Source organism: Ursus americanus, chromosome 5, assembly GCF_024610735.1.
Source record: "Ursus americanus isolate L20-20 chromosome 5, mUrsAme1.1.p, whole genome shotgun sequence".
NCBI lineage: Eukaryota > Metazoa > Chordata > Mammalia > Carnivora > Ursidae > Ursus > Ursus americanus.
In genome coordinates, this window is record NC_142131.1 from 51,172,935 (window position 1) to 51,187,127 (window position 14,193).

At 41.6% G+C, this 14,193-nt stretch overlaps 1 protein-coding gene across 10 annotated transcripts in view; it reads right to left on the reverse strand.

The window, feature by feature from the left end:
• Window positions 1-14,193, reverse strand: part of LOC123790207 (uncharacterized) — a 385,091-nt gene that overhangs the window by 6,363 nt on the left and 364,535 nt on the right. For 7 of the 10 annotated variants that reach the window (XM_087862176.1, XM_087862173.1, XM_087862180.1 and 4 more), the window contains one exon: window positions 4-6,582. The gene's annotated coding sequence lies outside the window, so the exon portion shown is untranslated. Of the gene's footprint in view, window positions 1-3; window positions 6,583-14,193 lie in introns of those variants that run through there. The other 3 variants (XM_087862179.1, XM_087862174.1, XM_087862175.1) reach the window with 2 other exon arrangements.

A 14,193-nucleotide genomic window follows, 5' to 3' on the forward strand; every position in this document is an offset into this window, starting at 1 on the left:
AATAGGAGGCAATCAATACAGTATGACAGATGTTAAAAGAGAAACTGAGGCACATAAAACTTTTTGAGAGTTTATTTGAGCAAACATCAATCCAATCAGGCAGCACCGAACAGAATGATTGGGAGCATGCCACCAAAAGGAGTTAAGGGCAAAGTTTTTATGGAGAAGACTTGGAAGCAAAGCAAAGCAATTATTTGGTTATAGCTTAAGTGGTTGCTTTATGTGGGAAAGCGGGGGTGGCTGTCTGTGATTGGTTCTTCTTCAGTTTCATTTTCTCGGATTCAAGTTCATTGAGTCCTGCTTAGATTTTGTTTTGCTTACTTGGCTATCAAGGCATTAGAACAACCTCAGTTGGTCTCCTTGTTTAATCACTTTTTAACACAAACTAACCCAGAGATTGGCAGACTTTTTCTAGAAAGGGTTTCCAGCCTTTTTGGACCATTCAGGCTCTGTTGTACCTCCTCAAATCTGAAGTCGTGGCAGGAAACCAGCCATAGACGATACATAAATGAATGAATATGGTGGGTGAGTTTCAAAAAGTTTATGGACATTGAAATCTAAATTTTATGTAATTTTCAGGCATCACAAACTCTTCTTTTAATGTTGTTTTCCAGCTGTTTTAAGATATAATACCCAATCTCAGTAAGCCATATAAAAATAAGTAGCAGGCTAGATTTGGCCCACAAGCCATAGTTTGCTGACCCCCGGACTAGCCAAATGAAAGAAAGGAAAAGCAATTCAAATCTATTTCTCTGGTCTATTGTTAGTGATGAGTATTATAAATGACAGTGAGGACACATTTTGCTACTAAAAAGGACCAGATAATATATCCATGAGTATAAAAAATAGTAGATAGACCTACTAAATTGAGTTAAAAGATTCAATTTCGTACTGTTCCCCAAAAAGTAGAAACAAGAAAACCAGGAGTCCCACTGAACACCAACCAATTATCTTTGAACTGGGCTATCCATGGACTCACAGAACCATGTAGCTTTAGAGCTAAAAGAGATTATGGAAAATATCCAATTCAATCGCATTGTCTTAAAGGAAAGGAAACTGAATACCAGGGAAGAAAGATACTTCCCTAAGGTCATTTATTTAAAGAATGAAAATAATCTAATAAGAAAAGAAGGCTTCTGAAGGCTGAATAAAAAATAAAGTTGTATAATGAAAAAAGCATCAGTTTTCATCCATAGGTTCAAATACTGGCTTTGACACAATGATTTTGAATCTCAGGTAAGTTACTTAACTATCTGAGTCTCAATGTCTTCATCTTTAGAAGACGGACAATACGTAATTATTACAGAGAGCTATAGTTAAGAACAAGTGAAATAATATACCTAGTACATTGTCAGGCATAGTAAGTGCTCAATAAACTATAACTTGTATTACTATATGAACTTTTAAAAACCTCACAATGGGGGCACCTGGGTAGCGCAGTCATTAAGCGTCTGCCTTCGGCTCAGGGCATGATCCCGGCGTTCCGGGATCGAGCCCCACATCGGGCTCCTCGGCTAGGAGCCTGCTTCTTCCTCTCCCACTCCCCCTGCTTGTGTTCTCTCTCTCGCTGGCTGTCTCTCTGTCACATAAATAAATAAAAAATCTTTAAAAAAAATAAAAATAAAAACCTCAAAATGTACCATGCTTGCTAAAAACATCTTGAAATTATAGTTTTTAAAATGAGCACAGAAATGAAAGCCAAATATTTGATGTTTTAACAAAAATATTTTTATTTTTATTAGTTGAAATACTTCCTTGAATTTCTATTTATAGCATTAGTGAAAGACAATGAGTGCTTGTTTTAAAACTGAAATCACAAACTAACCACACTTCTACTTTAGGATGGAGGGTTTTTTTTTTTTTTTTCTTATTTAGAATGGAATTTGATTAACAGTACTAACACAGGTCACTGAAATACCCCAAAGATTGTTCACCTATGGAGAAACCCTACCACTTGTGAATTTGTATTTAAGTTCCTTAGCTAACAATAATGTGGGGAAGATGAAGGATGTAGTTTAAAAGACATTGTCAAGAATGTTCTCATATCATCTTTTTTTTTTTTTTAGGTTGATTTAAGTAGTCTCTACACCCAACGTGGGACTCGAACTCACCAACCAGAGATCAAGAGTTGCACACTCACCCAACTGAGTCAGCCAGGCGCCCTTCATATTATCTTTCATAAAGTAATGCCAAAAGCAAAATCTCAAGCATCAGACAGACATGGGTTTTAACCACAGCTCTGCCGCTTGCTGGCTGTGTGACTAGAGCCAGTTAATCTCTTAAAGTCTCAGGCATTTTAAGTATAAAATGGGGATGATAATGGTACGTACCTCACGGGGCTCTTGTACAAATTAAATGGTAGCATGCACAGAAAATTCTTACTGAGACCAGTGTCTACACGGTCTCAAGTGTTCAAAAACACATGAAGCAGTAACTAAGTAAATAAAGTTAAAGAAAGCAGTAACTGGCCACAGTGTTGGAAGATGAACTTAAACAAATTCCATTTTTATAATCTTTTGTCTCCTCTGCAGGATGTGAGGGGCAACTGTGACAGAACTGATTTTTCAGAGTTATAGTATAAGCTGGAACAGTAATGGTGCACTTGAAGCGAGAACTGGCTATAGGTCTCCTCCATTGTTCCAGTAACCTAGGAGGAAACCAAGAGCCTTGGGGGTTTCTAGGAACTAGGAACACAAGTTCAGTTCAGGACTCTAAGAAAGAAAAAGATTTTGCTGGTTACTTTGGAGATATTCCGATTTAACTCTTCAAGAAGCTTTCCTGCCCTTCTAATTGAAAATAGGCCTCCCTCTTAGTCTCCATTGTGATTCTGTATCTCAGACCCTTGCTTGTTTTCTTCAGTGTACGCATAACAATTTCAAGTTATGTGTTTATTGACCATCCCTCACACACATTATCTCCCCCTTCTCCCTACTCCTCCCCACTCCACTAGAATGTAAGCTCCCTGTTGGCAAGGATGGAGTGGGGACCATGTGGTTCATGGCTTGATCCTCCCGTGCCTAGAACAGCACCTGCATATTGTAAATTCACAGTAACTATCCGGTGAATGAACCAACAAATGAATGAATGAATGAATGAATGAATGAATGAATGAATGAATGACTTGATGAATGGGCAGGCCTGGCAGAAGCTTCAGGCTTTCCCTAGAAGTGTAGAAAGGAAGGGGAACTGATCTTGTGGCTGCCACAAGAGGAAAAGGAAACTAGTAAAACTGTGGCCACACACACCCAGCCTGAAGTCCTGGACCACAGGGGAGGGAACACAGGGAGTGTGTGATACCTGGGTGATTCCAGGCCAAAGGAGTTACACACACACCCAGAAATACAGTATCCAAAGACTGGGGTACATCAGAATTTGCTGGGTTGTGTGTTACTTCAGGCACAGTAATCTTTCTTCACTTGGCCTCTGGGTCACCTCCCACTCACTGCCCTTGGGTCTCCTTTCTCACTGGCCCCTCTCCCTCCATTTCCTTTGCTGATTCTTCCCTATTCTCTTGTCCTCTGAACACTGGACTTTCCCAGGTTAGTTGTAAAATCTCTATTCATACACACCTCCTAGATTACTCCAACCTGTCTCAGGGTCACTAATACTATCTGCATCCTAACAAACACCGAATAGCTACCCTAGTTGTGACCCCTCCTCTGAACTCTGGACAGGCATACACAGCTTGACTGCTCAACACTCCACCTGTCCACCTAAATAAGCATATCAGAGTTAGAAAGAGACCCGGACTGAACTCTTGATTTTCTCCCCAAATCTGCTCTTCCCAATGGCAAATCCAAACCCACAGATGTTGAAGCCAACAACCTTACAAGGATCCTTGTCTTCCCCCTCAACAAGCTACCTCCAATTACTGGCAAGCTCTGTTGGCTGAGTCTTCAGTACAAACCCATAATCTGACTGCTTTTCCATCTCTTCTGCTTACCGTGGTCCAAGCTACTGTCATATTTTTCCTAGATTATTGCAGTAATCTCCTAATTGGTCTCCTGACTCTGCCCATGCTGCCTGTAGTTAAGCCTCCCTCAAGCAGTCAGAGTGATCCTTACAGAACAGTCAATTATATCATATCATTCTTCTGATCAAAAGCCTCCAGTGGCCTTCCATCTTACCAAAAGAAAAGCAAAAGCATGATATGACCCTGTTCTCCCCCAACTCTGCTCTGACTGGCTGACAATCCATATGGATCTCAAATTAATTTTAAAAGTGTTAGTCTGGGGGGCTAAGTTGGTTAAGTGTCTGCCTTTGGCTCAGGTCATGATTTGGGCGTCCTGGGATCGAACCCCATGTCAGGCTCCATGCTCAGCCTTTCCCTTGGTCCTGCTCATGCTCTCTTTCTCTCTCTCTCTCAAATAAACAGATTAAAATAAATAGATAAAAGTATTTTATCTATTTATTTGAGAGAGAGAGCACAAGCAAGGGTAGCAGGAGAGGGAGGAGCAGGCTCCCCACTGAGCAGGGAGCCCGATGTGGGGCTCAATCCCAGGACCCTGGGATCATGACCTGAGCCGAAGGCAGACACTTAACCAAATGAGCCACCCAGATGCCCCTAAGTAAATAAAATCTATAAAAAAATACTGGTCTGAAAATTTGGCACACACTTAGAAGATCTGACTATAAATAAATAAACAGTTTTAGCTGGAGAAATACCTGATTTTTTCTTTAATTTAATTCCATTGTAGTTAACATACAGTGTTATATTAGTTTCAGGTGTACAATATAGTGATTCAACAAGTCTATACATTACCCAGTGCTCATCATGGTAAGTGTGCTCTTAATCTCCTTCACCTATTTCACCCGTCGCCCAACCCACCCCCCCCTCTGGTCACCACCACTTTTTCTCTGTATTTAAGAGTCTGTTTATTTTGTTTGCCTCTTTTTTACTTTGTTCATTTGTTTTGTTTCTTAAACTCCACATATGAGTGATATCGTATGGTATTTGTCTTTCCCTGACTGACTTATTTCACTTAGCATTATACTCTCTAGATCCATCCATGTAGCTTTTTATGCTGCTATCAGCCATAAAAAGAATGAAATCTTGCCATTTCCAGCTTCTTTCTCCATTCATCTATGGATGGACACTTGGGCTGCCTCCATAATTCAGCTATTACAAATACTACTGCAATAAACACAGTACATGTATCTTTTTGAGTTAGTGGTTTTGTATTGTTTGGGTAAATACTCAGTAGTGGAATTACTGGATCATAGGGCAGTTCTATTTTTAATTTTTTGAGGAAGCTCAATGCTGTTTTCCTCAGTGGTTGCACCAGTTTGCATTCCCACCAACAGTTCACAAGGGTTCCTTTTTCTTCACATCCTCACCAACACCTGTTGTTTCTTATTAGTCACTTTTCTGATCCCATGCTATCAGACCAGCACATATTTTAGGGTCTTCAGCAATTGCTTTTGGTCCCTAGAGTTAATCCTTTGGGCAAAAATGCAAATTAGATTACCTCTAAGTTTCTGCCAATAACCCTCTAACCCAGTTTTGGACAACATTACCCTCTAGTTTTGGTATCTTAAGGGGTATCTTTTCATACCATGAAAGCTACCAAGGCTAAAACATCTGCTCCACTTAGGAGGACACATAGACCTTCAACAGACACTTTTGAAATCCGACTAGGTTTCAGGTGCTGGTGAGGCACTGAGGAGTCAAGGATGAGCAAGACATGCCCACGTCTTCAAGGAACTCACAAAGGAGTCCAGGTGATGGCAAGAGGACCTGAGCTTTACAGAGCAATGACAGAGGGATGCCCAGCGTACTACAGGAGCCAAGTAGAGGGCACCCAGCTCAGCCTGAAGAGAGTCAGCCAGGCTTCCCAGAGGGACTGGCAGCTCAGCTGAGGCTTACATGGAGGTATACAAATGGAGGTACACAGTGGGTCATACACCAGAGTGTAGCACATAAGCAAAGAATCTGCATACTGTGTACAGGAAACCACAGAAATTCTAGGCAAGTTACTCTTAAGGCCAGGCTGGAAAGGAAGGCAGAGAGCAGGACACAGAGAACTTGATTTAACATAATCAAGGAGCATGAACTTTGTTCAGTAGGCAACAGAGAGCCACTGAAGCAGGAGAGCGTGGATGCTATAAGGACATGCCTGGAGGCGGGCAGACCGCAGCAAGGCTGGGGCAGCATCCAAGGAGATGATGATACAGGTCTGAATTAGGTGGGAGGAGTGGAGATGGGGAGAAAGGCAGGCTTAAGAAACAGTGAGTTAAAATTAGTGGAACTTGATGTGAAGGAGACCAGGAGGAGGCAAGGGTAACCTTATGGTTTCTCTTCTTGAGGCTATTACCAAGTCCAAGTAATACCATCAGGCAGGAAAAGGATTTCATTTTAGGGGTGTGAAAGAACTTGAAACTTTTAAGGAAAAGCATTCATTCATTTATCCATTAATTTAAGAGCTATTTATAAAGTACCTCCCATGTGAATGTAGGAGTGTGAATGTGGAGAGGTCTGGACTTCAGAGAGTGGGCGTCATTAGCACACAGATGATCGGAAGTTAACCCATGAGGATGGCTGGCATAGTACTTGGCCCAAAGGAGGCTGTCCGTGGGTACCTGCTGGAAACAATGAATGAAGAGTTACTCTGTTTGTAAGAAGAACAGAGCTGGAAACAAACCATGACACTCTGGAAAACACCAATAGTTCAGGCTTGGGTAAAGGATACAGAAATGGAGTAGTCAGAAGTATGCACGAGTGGAAAGATGTAATGTCATGAAAATAAAGTGAGATAGGAACCAAGTGCATACACATTATTGGTATTAGAAAAGCACTTTTATTCTGAGCCTTCCTGTGTTAAAATTTCTTCAGGAATTATTTCTGAGTGGAAAGTGAAATGGGTCTCTAGACAAATGTAGAACCCCCTACCAAAAAAAAAAAAAAAAAAGCCTTTCTTTTTTTTTCCTAGACATTTGTCACCTTGAAATCCAAGGATTATTTGGGCAAGAGTTGGATTTCTAGTTACCAAATTTAATTACCAAGTTTGTGCTATTCTGTGATTTTGCTTAAATCAGTTTGAATATTTTTTTTCTCACAGATGATTATTTTCTGCTCTCGGTGTTAACTCCCTAAAGCTGATTTAAACCAGAGGATGTAAATTTGTCAATGTGAAAACAATGCAATGTCTAGGACCTGATGGCATCATTAAGTATTATATTCATCTTAGTATTATATTATATTATATTATATTATATTATATTATATTATATTCATCTACTGGTGAGAGAGGAGGTGGCTTCTGGTCAATGACATGTGAGTGTGATAACACTGGCTGTAGACATCTAATTTTTTTTTTGAGTATTTATTTATTTTTTTATTTATTTATTTTTAATGTTTTTTTTATTATATTATGTTAGTCACCATGCAGTAGACATCTAATTTTTGTTTGTTTTTTCTTTTGTTTTGGTCTTTGCCTACCCAGCATCCATACCCCATTCTTATGATAATGGCATCCGAGTTTTCTTGGGGAACCACTTCTTCCCCAATTCAAGTCCAGGTAATTTGGGTTGAGGTGACTATACTGGGCTTCAACGGGAAGGCATGTGACCCAGGGTTGACAATAAAGCACTGTGACGCCCCCGGCTCAATGACTGGCTCATAGACTGGCACATGACCCCGTCAGAGGCAAAGAGATAGAATTCTTGGTTGCTAGAGCAACCAGGCCAAAGGTACTAGGTTGAACTTGAAGCTGGGTGGATATATATGGATATATACCTGGAGATAATGTGAGCCACCATATAATAGGGAGAGCCTCTGAGAATGAAGTTGATGTAGAGAAAAGAAGAGGTGAGACATGAAGAGAGAGAGAGAGACTGACAAAGTACCTAAGACACTGTGATCCTCGATCTGGCCATACCTGAATCTAGCTAGTATACTGCTATACTTCTTAGTTATAAGAGCCAATCAATTTCCTTTAAAGCTTTGGCCACATTTTGTAAGCTTTCCCACCACTTGCACCCAAAAAGACCATTTTGAGACACATAATGGCATCATTTTTTCTGCTTTATCCACTGACGGAGAATCAACTGTCTAAAGTCACAGAAACTACCTTAGCCCAACTAGCCTATGAATTGCAACCCACACTGCGCACAGCATCTGTAGGTAATCCTCTCGTCACCTTCTGTGTCAGCCTCATTCTCTACTTGATGTTCTCTCTGTCCCAGCTCTCTGTTCCTCACCTGAACTCATGGAACCCACAACGTTCTACATTGTAAAGTCCACTAGGCTGTGGTCCTCACTGCTTCCCATGGACACTTCCTGTGTATTATGTTCACCTCCAGCGGGCTCTCTCTACCCTAGCAATCTGTCCGTTTTAGTAACTAGGGGCAGGACTGGATGACTGAATGACAGCCACTTCTGTCCCCAAGCTTGGAAAGCCCAGTGCCCAACTGTTGGTCTCTGGCCACCACCCAGTACCACCAGTATACTCAAGCCTTCTTGTCCTGAATGCCATACCTGCTGCTGTTTTTTCCTCCCTCCCATCTGAGGACAAGTTTAGCCTGATGTTATCCCCAACTCTGTCATTTCCATCACTGCTGTGCCACCCAGGACCTTTGCCATAACCCCTCAAGGATCCTGAGAGTGTCTATGAAATCATACCTTAGTCTAGAGGAATCCAGCTTTCGAACACTATTTCAAAAGCACCGTGATGACACTCTCCCTAATCAAATAAGGCTGTTTAAGGTTGTTTCCCCTTTTCCTGCCTCCAAACAGGCAAGGTAAGTCATTCTTATCTGCCAAGAGAGGAAAATAGCTATCTTCCGAATTATAAAAGAGAAGAATTTTTCTGCCAGCTTTTGCTAGAAGCCCTGGGAAATAACAGAGGATCAACACTTCCAAGTGTAGATGATCTCCTTCCTCTGCCTTTACTACCTTTCTCTCATCAATGAGTATAAACTGAGTAGCCTTTTATGTTCTTGTCAAGCCCTAGAAAACTGAGTTGTAATCATTTAACTCAAATACAACAAATGTTTAATGAGCATCTATTACCCGCCAGGCACTGGGCTAGGTAAAGCGCATACAGAGGAGAGTCATACAGGATCTTGCCTTCATTTAAATTGTTCTAGTGAGGGTAGAAAAGAGGCAACAAATCAATGAGTGAACAAATAAGTGAACAAAATTTCAGACAGTGGGAAGTGCTATCAAGGAAATGTAAGGGAACAGTTTTAGAGAGAGTTATCAGAGAAGGTTGTACTGCAGAGGTAATAGTTGAGTTAAAACCCAACTAAAGAAGAGGTACAAACCATGTGAAGTCCATGGAAAGGAGTTTTCTGGACAGCGAGTCAGCACATGCCAAGATCCAGAGCTTGGAGCAAGCTTGATGTGTTAGGGGAGGGGTCAGTAAAATATGGCCCAGGGACCAAATCTGGCCTCCCTTCTTTCTTTGTACAGCCAAAAAAGTAAGAATGGCTTCTATATTTTTAAATGGTTGGGGGAAAAAAGCAAAATAAAATAATAATATTCCATGACACACAAAAATTATGTGAAATTCAAATTTCAGTGACCATAAATAAATTTTTTACTGGAAAGCAGCCATGCTCACTCATTTATATATTTTCCATGGCTGGTTTCATGCCTCACTGGCAGAGTTAAGAGACTGTGTGGCCTATAAAACCTAAACTATTTACTATCTGGCTTTTTGTGGAAAAAGTTGACAGACCCGTGTTAGAGGAACAGGAAGAAATATCTTCCCAGGGTAGAAAGAAACTTGAATTTCTTTAATTATTTAGGATCCTTTTGCCTATAAATAACAGAAATTGACTTAAGTAATGTGGAGAATTAAAGGTAGCCATAAACTCTTTGATACTTTCCCATCAAGAGGTAGAATCTATGTCATCTCCTCTTGAATCTGGGCAGCATTTACACCTGGTTCAACCTATAGAATATGGCAGAAGTGATTCTGTGCCAGTCCAGGCTTGTGCCTGAAGAGACTGGCAGCTTCCACTTCCTGCCTTTTAGAACTTTCTCTCTCTGAGAGTCCTGAGCCCCATGTAAGAAGTCTGACTACTTGAGATAGCCATGCTGGATAGGCCACATAGACATGCTCTGACTGAAGGTCCCAGCTGAGCGTAGGCTTCCAGCCATCACACCGAGATGCCTACTGTATGAGGGAAGCCATCTTGGATTCTTCAGACCAGCTGAATAACACTGAGTAAGTTCAGTTGATGCTACATGGGATAAAAGAATCATTTAGCTGAGCCCTCTTTGGCTTTTGGTCCACAAAATTGTGAAATATAATAAAACGGGTGCTGTTTTGTGCCTCTCCATTTTGGGATAATTATTTCATAGCAATTGACAACCAGAACAAACAACAGAAAATTTCATTATCTCACGTAATAAGAAGTTCATAGATAGATCAGGGTCCATGCACAATATGTCCTCATACTACTTTTCTGCAATTACTTGGCTCTGCTCTCTGTTTTGGGTTGGTTTCATCATCCGGCTGGTAGCAAGATGGCTGCAGTAGTTCCAAGAGTCTCATTCAAACCTGACAGTGTCAGAGTCAAAAGAAAGAATGTTCTTAGGAGACAGAATATATGTAGGCTCATCAGTATCTACCCTGGAATTAGGGATGGAGTCTCCTCCTCTGAGTCCCTGGGGAGGAGTGAACACCTGATCAAAACTGGCAGAAGGAAGATAAGAAGAAAGTAGGGAGGAAATAGTCAAGTGGATATTGGGTCAGCAACCTACTGTGTTCAAGGAACCTTTCTTCCTACTATCATTTGTTCATTCATCCAGAATACTTTATGTTGAACCATACGAATATGCTTTTTAAAAATAAGTAAAACATAGTCAAATTTCAAATGGCTATCATTAATATTTATTAGGTCTTTATATAGCGGCAGGCATGGTGCTAGACACTAGGGCCACCACAATTAAATGGTACTAAGATAAAGGAAGGGAAAGAACGGGATCTTAGATATATAATAAGACCTATATAATGTGCAGAACCCAGTCAAATGGAAATGGAGAGCCCCTTGTTAAAAAATTATTTCAAAATGGCAGCAGGACACCTGGGTGGCTCAGTCGGTTGCGCCTCTGCCTTCAGCTCCGGTTGTGATCTCAGGGTCCTGGGATCAAGCCCCAAGTCTGGCTCCCTGCTCAGCAGGGTGAGCAGGGAGTCTGCTTCTCCCTCTCCCTCTGCCCCTCATCCCTGCTTATGCTCTCTATCTCTGCTCTCTTTCTCTCTCTCTCAAATGAATAAAATCTTTTAAAAAATAAAGAATTTCAAGATGTCAATTGCAGAGTATTAAACCAAACATGCAGGGTGCATCCCCATGAAGCTGGCTCTGGGAAAGAATAGGGGTCCACAGGAGACAACAGCAAGGGGCCTATGTTAGACTAGGGGGCAAGAAGCCCTCTTTGAGGAGGTGGTATTTACGCAAGGACCAAAGGATGATTAGGAGTGGCCAGGTGAAGAGCCAGGAGGAATGCAGCTCCCCAGCAGAAGAGTAGTGTTCTTCCTCACTCCAGGCTGGTTGAGAGACTTATGTGGCCTGTCTTCTTCAGTTGTGCTGAGTCAAAAAGACAAAGGTAACAGATCCCTTTCCTGTCTGTGCCAGCTTAAGCCTGTTTCCCACCCCTTCTCGGTGTTCTAGATCTTAGCACTTGGGTAATCTACCCATATAATCTGATCCTTCCCCGCCAGCACTAGAGATGTCAGGAGAGCCCTAGAGGGGCCCTAGCCCTGTTCCTTGCAGAGCTCAACTGTAAGTGCTTCCTAGGACAACAGCCTAAACTTCCTGATCCACTTGGCCCAGGCTTGTTATAAACAGGGAAGAGTTCTTCCTATCCTCACATTTGCTAACCACAAACCATGAAGACAGCTAGCACTAACTGGACTTCAAAAAATTTTTATCACCAAACCTGGATCTTTTCCCTAAAATTACCTTAACCCATTTTCAGTTCTACAATGTTCTTTTTCTATGTCAGATCCTATGGAAAGTTGATGTAGTGGGCCTTCAGATTGGTTGTACATAGAATCAGATGAGAAGCTTATTAAACATACAGATGCCCCAGCCTCATGCCAAACCCTGCTCCTCTATTTTTAACAAGTTCCACAGGTAATTCTGATGCTCTGCCAGGTCTTTGAACCAGTGCTTCAGCAAGCTGGAAAAAATAAGGAAATAATTCCTACTTGGCTGGTAGGAGTCAGAAGGTTCATTTCTGTCATTAAATGTAACCTGTTAGCAAGCGACAGTAGTTTCCCCTTATCCTCAGGGGATGCACTCCAAGACCCCCAGTGGATACCTGAAACCACAGATACTATTGAAATGTGTGTATCATCTACTATGTTTTTTTCTAGACATACATATCTATGATAAAGTTTAACTTATAAATTAAGCACAATAAGACACAAACAACAATAAAAATAAAACAATTACAACAACAGACTGTAATACAAGTTACGTGAGTGTGGTCTCTACCTATCTCTCAAAATATGTTATTGTACTGGACTCACCCTTCTTCTTATGATAATGTGAGATGATAAAATGCCTGTGTGGTGGGATGAAGTGAGGTGAATGACACAGGCATTGCAACGTAACATTAGGCTTCTACTGACCTTCTGACATTAAATCAGAAGGAGGTTCATCTGCTTATGGACCATGACTAACCACTGGTAACTGAAACTGTGAATAATGGGGGACCACTGTACTTTAACTCAGTACCTCAATTTTCCCAGTGAGTAATCTCTCCAATACATCTCTACTCTGGATTCTCTCTGAAGTGTAAAACTCTTCTTGCCTTCCCATTAATCTAGTCCCCCTTCTAGGGGCAGCACCTCAGTTTCCCCAGGCAACTAACTAGCCCTCTCCTATAGTAGGTAGGCTTGGTAAGAATGTCAATCAAGGTGCTCTGAGGCACCCTAGCTGACCAGTGGACCCAAGGCCCACATTTGGCCAAACAGATTTTCTCTCCCAGGAAATTAAATCTTGAGACAAGTGAAACAGAGTCCAAAAATAAGTGAAATTGATTCATCTGGTACAAGTGACCCCAAAAGTCTGTCTGTTGGTTCCTGCTCCCTGAGCAATCCTGGCTCCTGTGCTTTCTGAAACCTGGTTGCCAAGCTTTCTCTTGGGATCTGCGAGCAATCCCACTGCCCATTTCTTTTGCATAAGTAACCTAGAATGGTTTCCGTTGCTTGCCACCAAAGAATCCTAACAGATTCTTAGAACTGAGATCTTTGACAGTGTTCTATAGGATAATGATGTCAGAGCTTCCACTCTTATAAAGCCATTATGAATGATGCTCTTATAACTAAAGTGGCCATTCTACTCTAAGAGTTTATTTTAATAATGACATCTTTGTTCCAGTGATAATAGACAGTGAATATTCCTCATTAGGGGAAGGGATTATTCACTATCCTGCCAAAATGTCTTAAATGGAAAGAGGCTTTGGGTAAATATTCTTGATCTAAATGAGGTTCATTGTCCTGGACCTTAGGGAAGGAAAGGACAAGAGAAAAAGGAAGAGTTTGGTTTTCGGTTTAAACGAGCTCTCCGTCAGCTGCATCTCGCCCTTTTTACACACACATTTAAGAAGAGGCCTACTCTTGGAAGTATTTAAAAGATGGCTGGAAGTTCTATCCAAACATGTGCTTGAAGGGGTGACTAGTGCAGAGGAAATAGCTTCAGCGCTTGAACCTTTTCCTCTCAGCAGCCTCGACCTTCTTTCTACCCATGTCTGACCGTGACAGTTACTACAGGCTTTGGTCTTGGTCGGCATCTTCATTATGATTCTAGCTAACAGTTACCGAGTCCTTCCTGTGAACCAGGTGTGCAGCTGGCTGTTTTACACGCATTACTCGTTTCATCTCGACAGTGGCCCTTCCGGGTGAGTATTATCGTCATCCCCATTTTACAGAGGGAGAAACCAAGCTCAGTGAGGTTAAGGCATTGGGCTAATGACGGATGGAATCCATCACTTACTACTGGTGTGTCCCCATCTGTCCCGAAGCCTTCCTTCACTGTGCCCTGTCGCTTTAAGCAGAAAGTGCCTGCTTAGTCCACGCATCACTGGAAAGAGTATTGAACGTGTTGTTGCATCTCAAATAAAATGGCAACTGGACTCACTCTTCATGTCATGTTCTGTTTCCCTGAATAAATTACAAGTTCCTTGAAGACAGGAACTACGTTTTGTCTACCGTAGTCTCACCAGCTCATGGCTGGCAC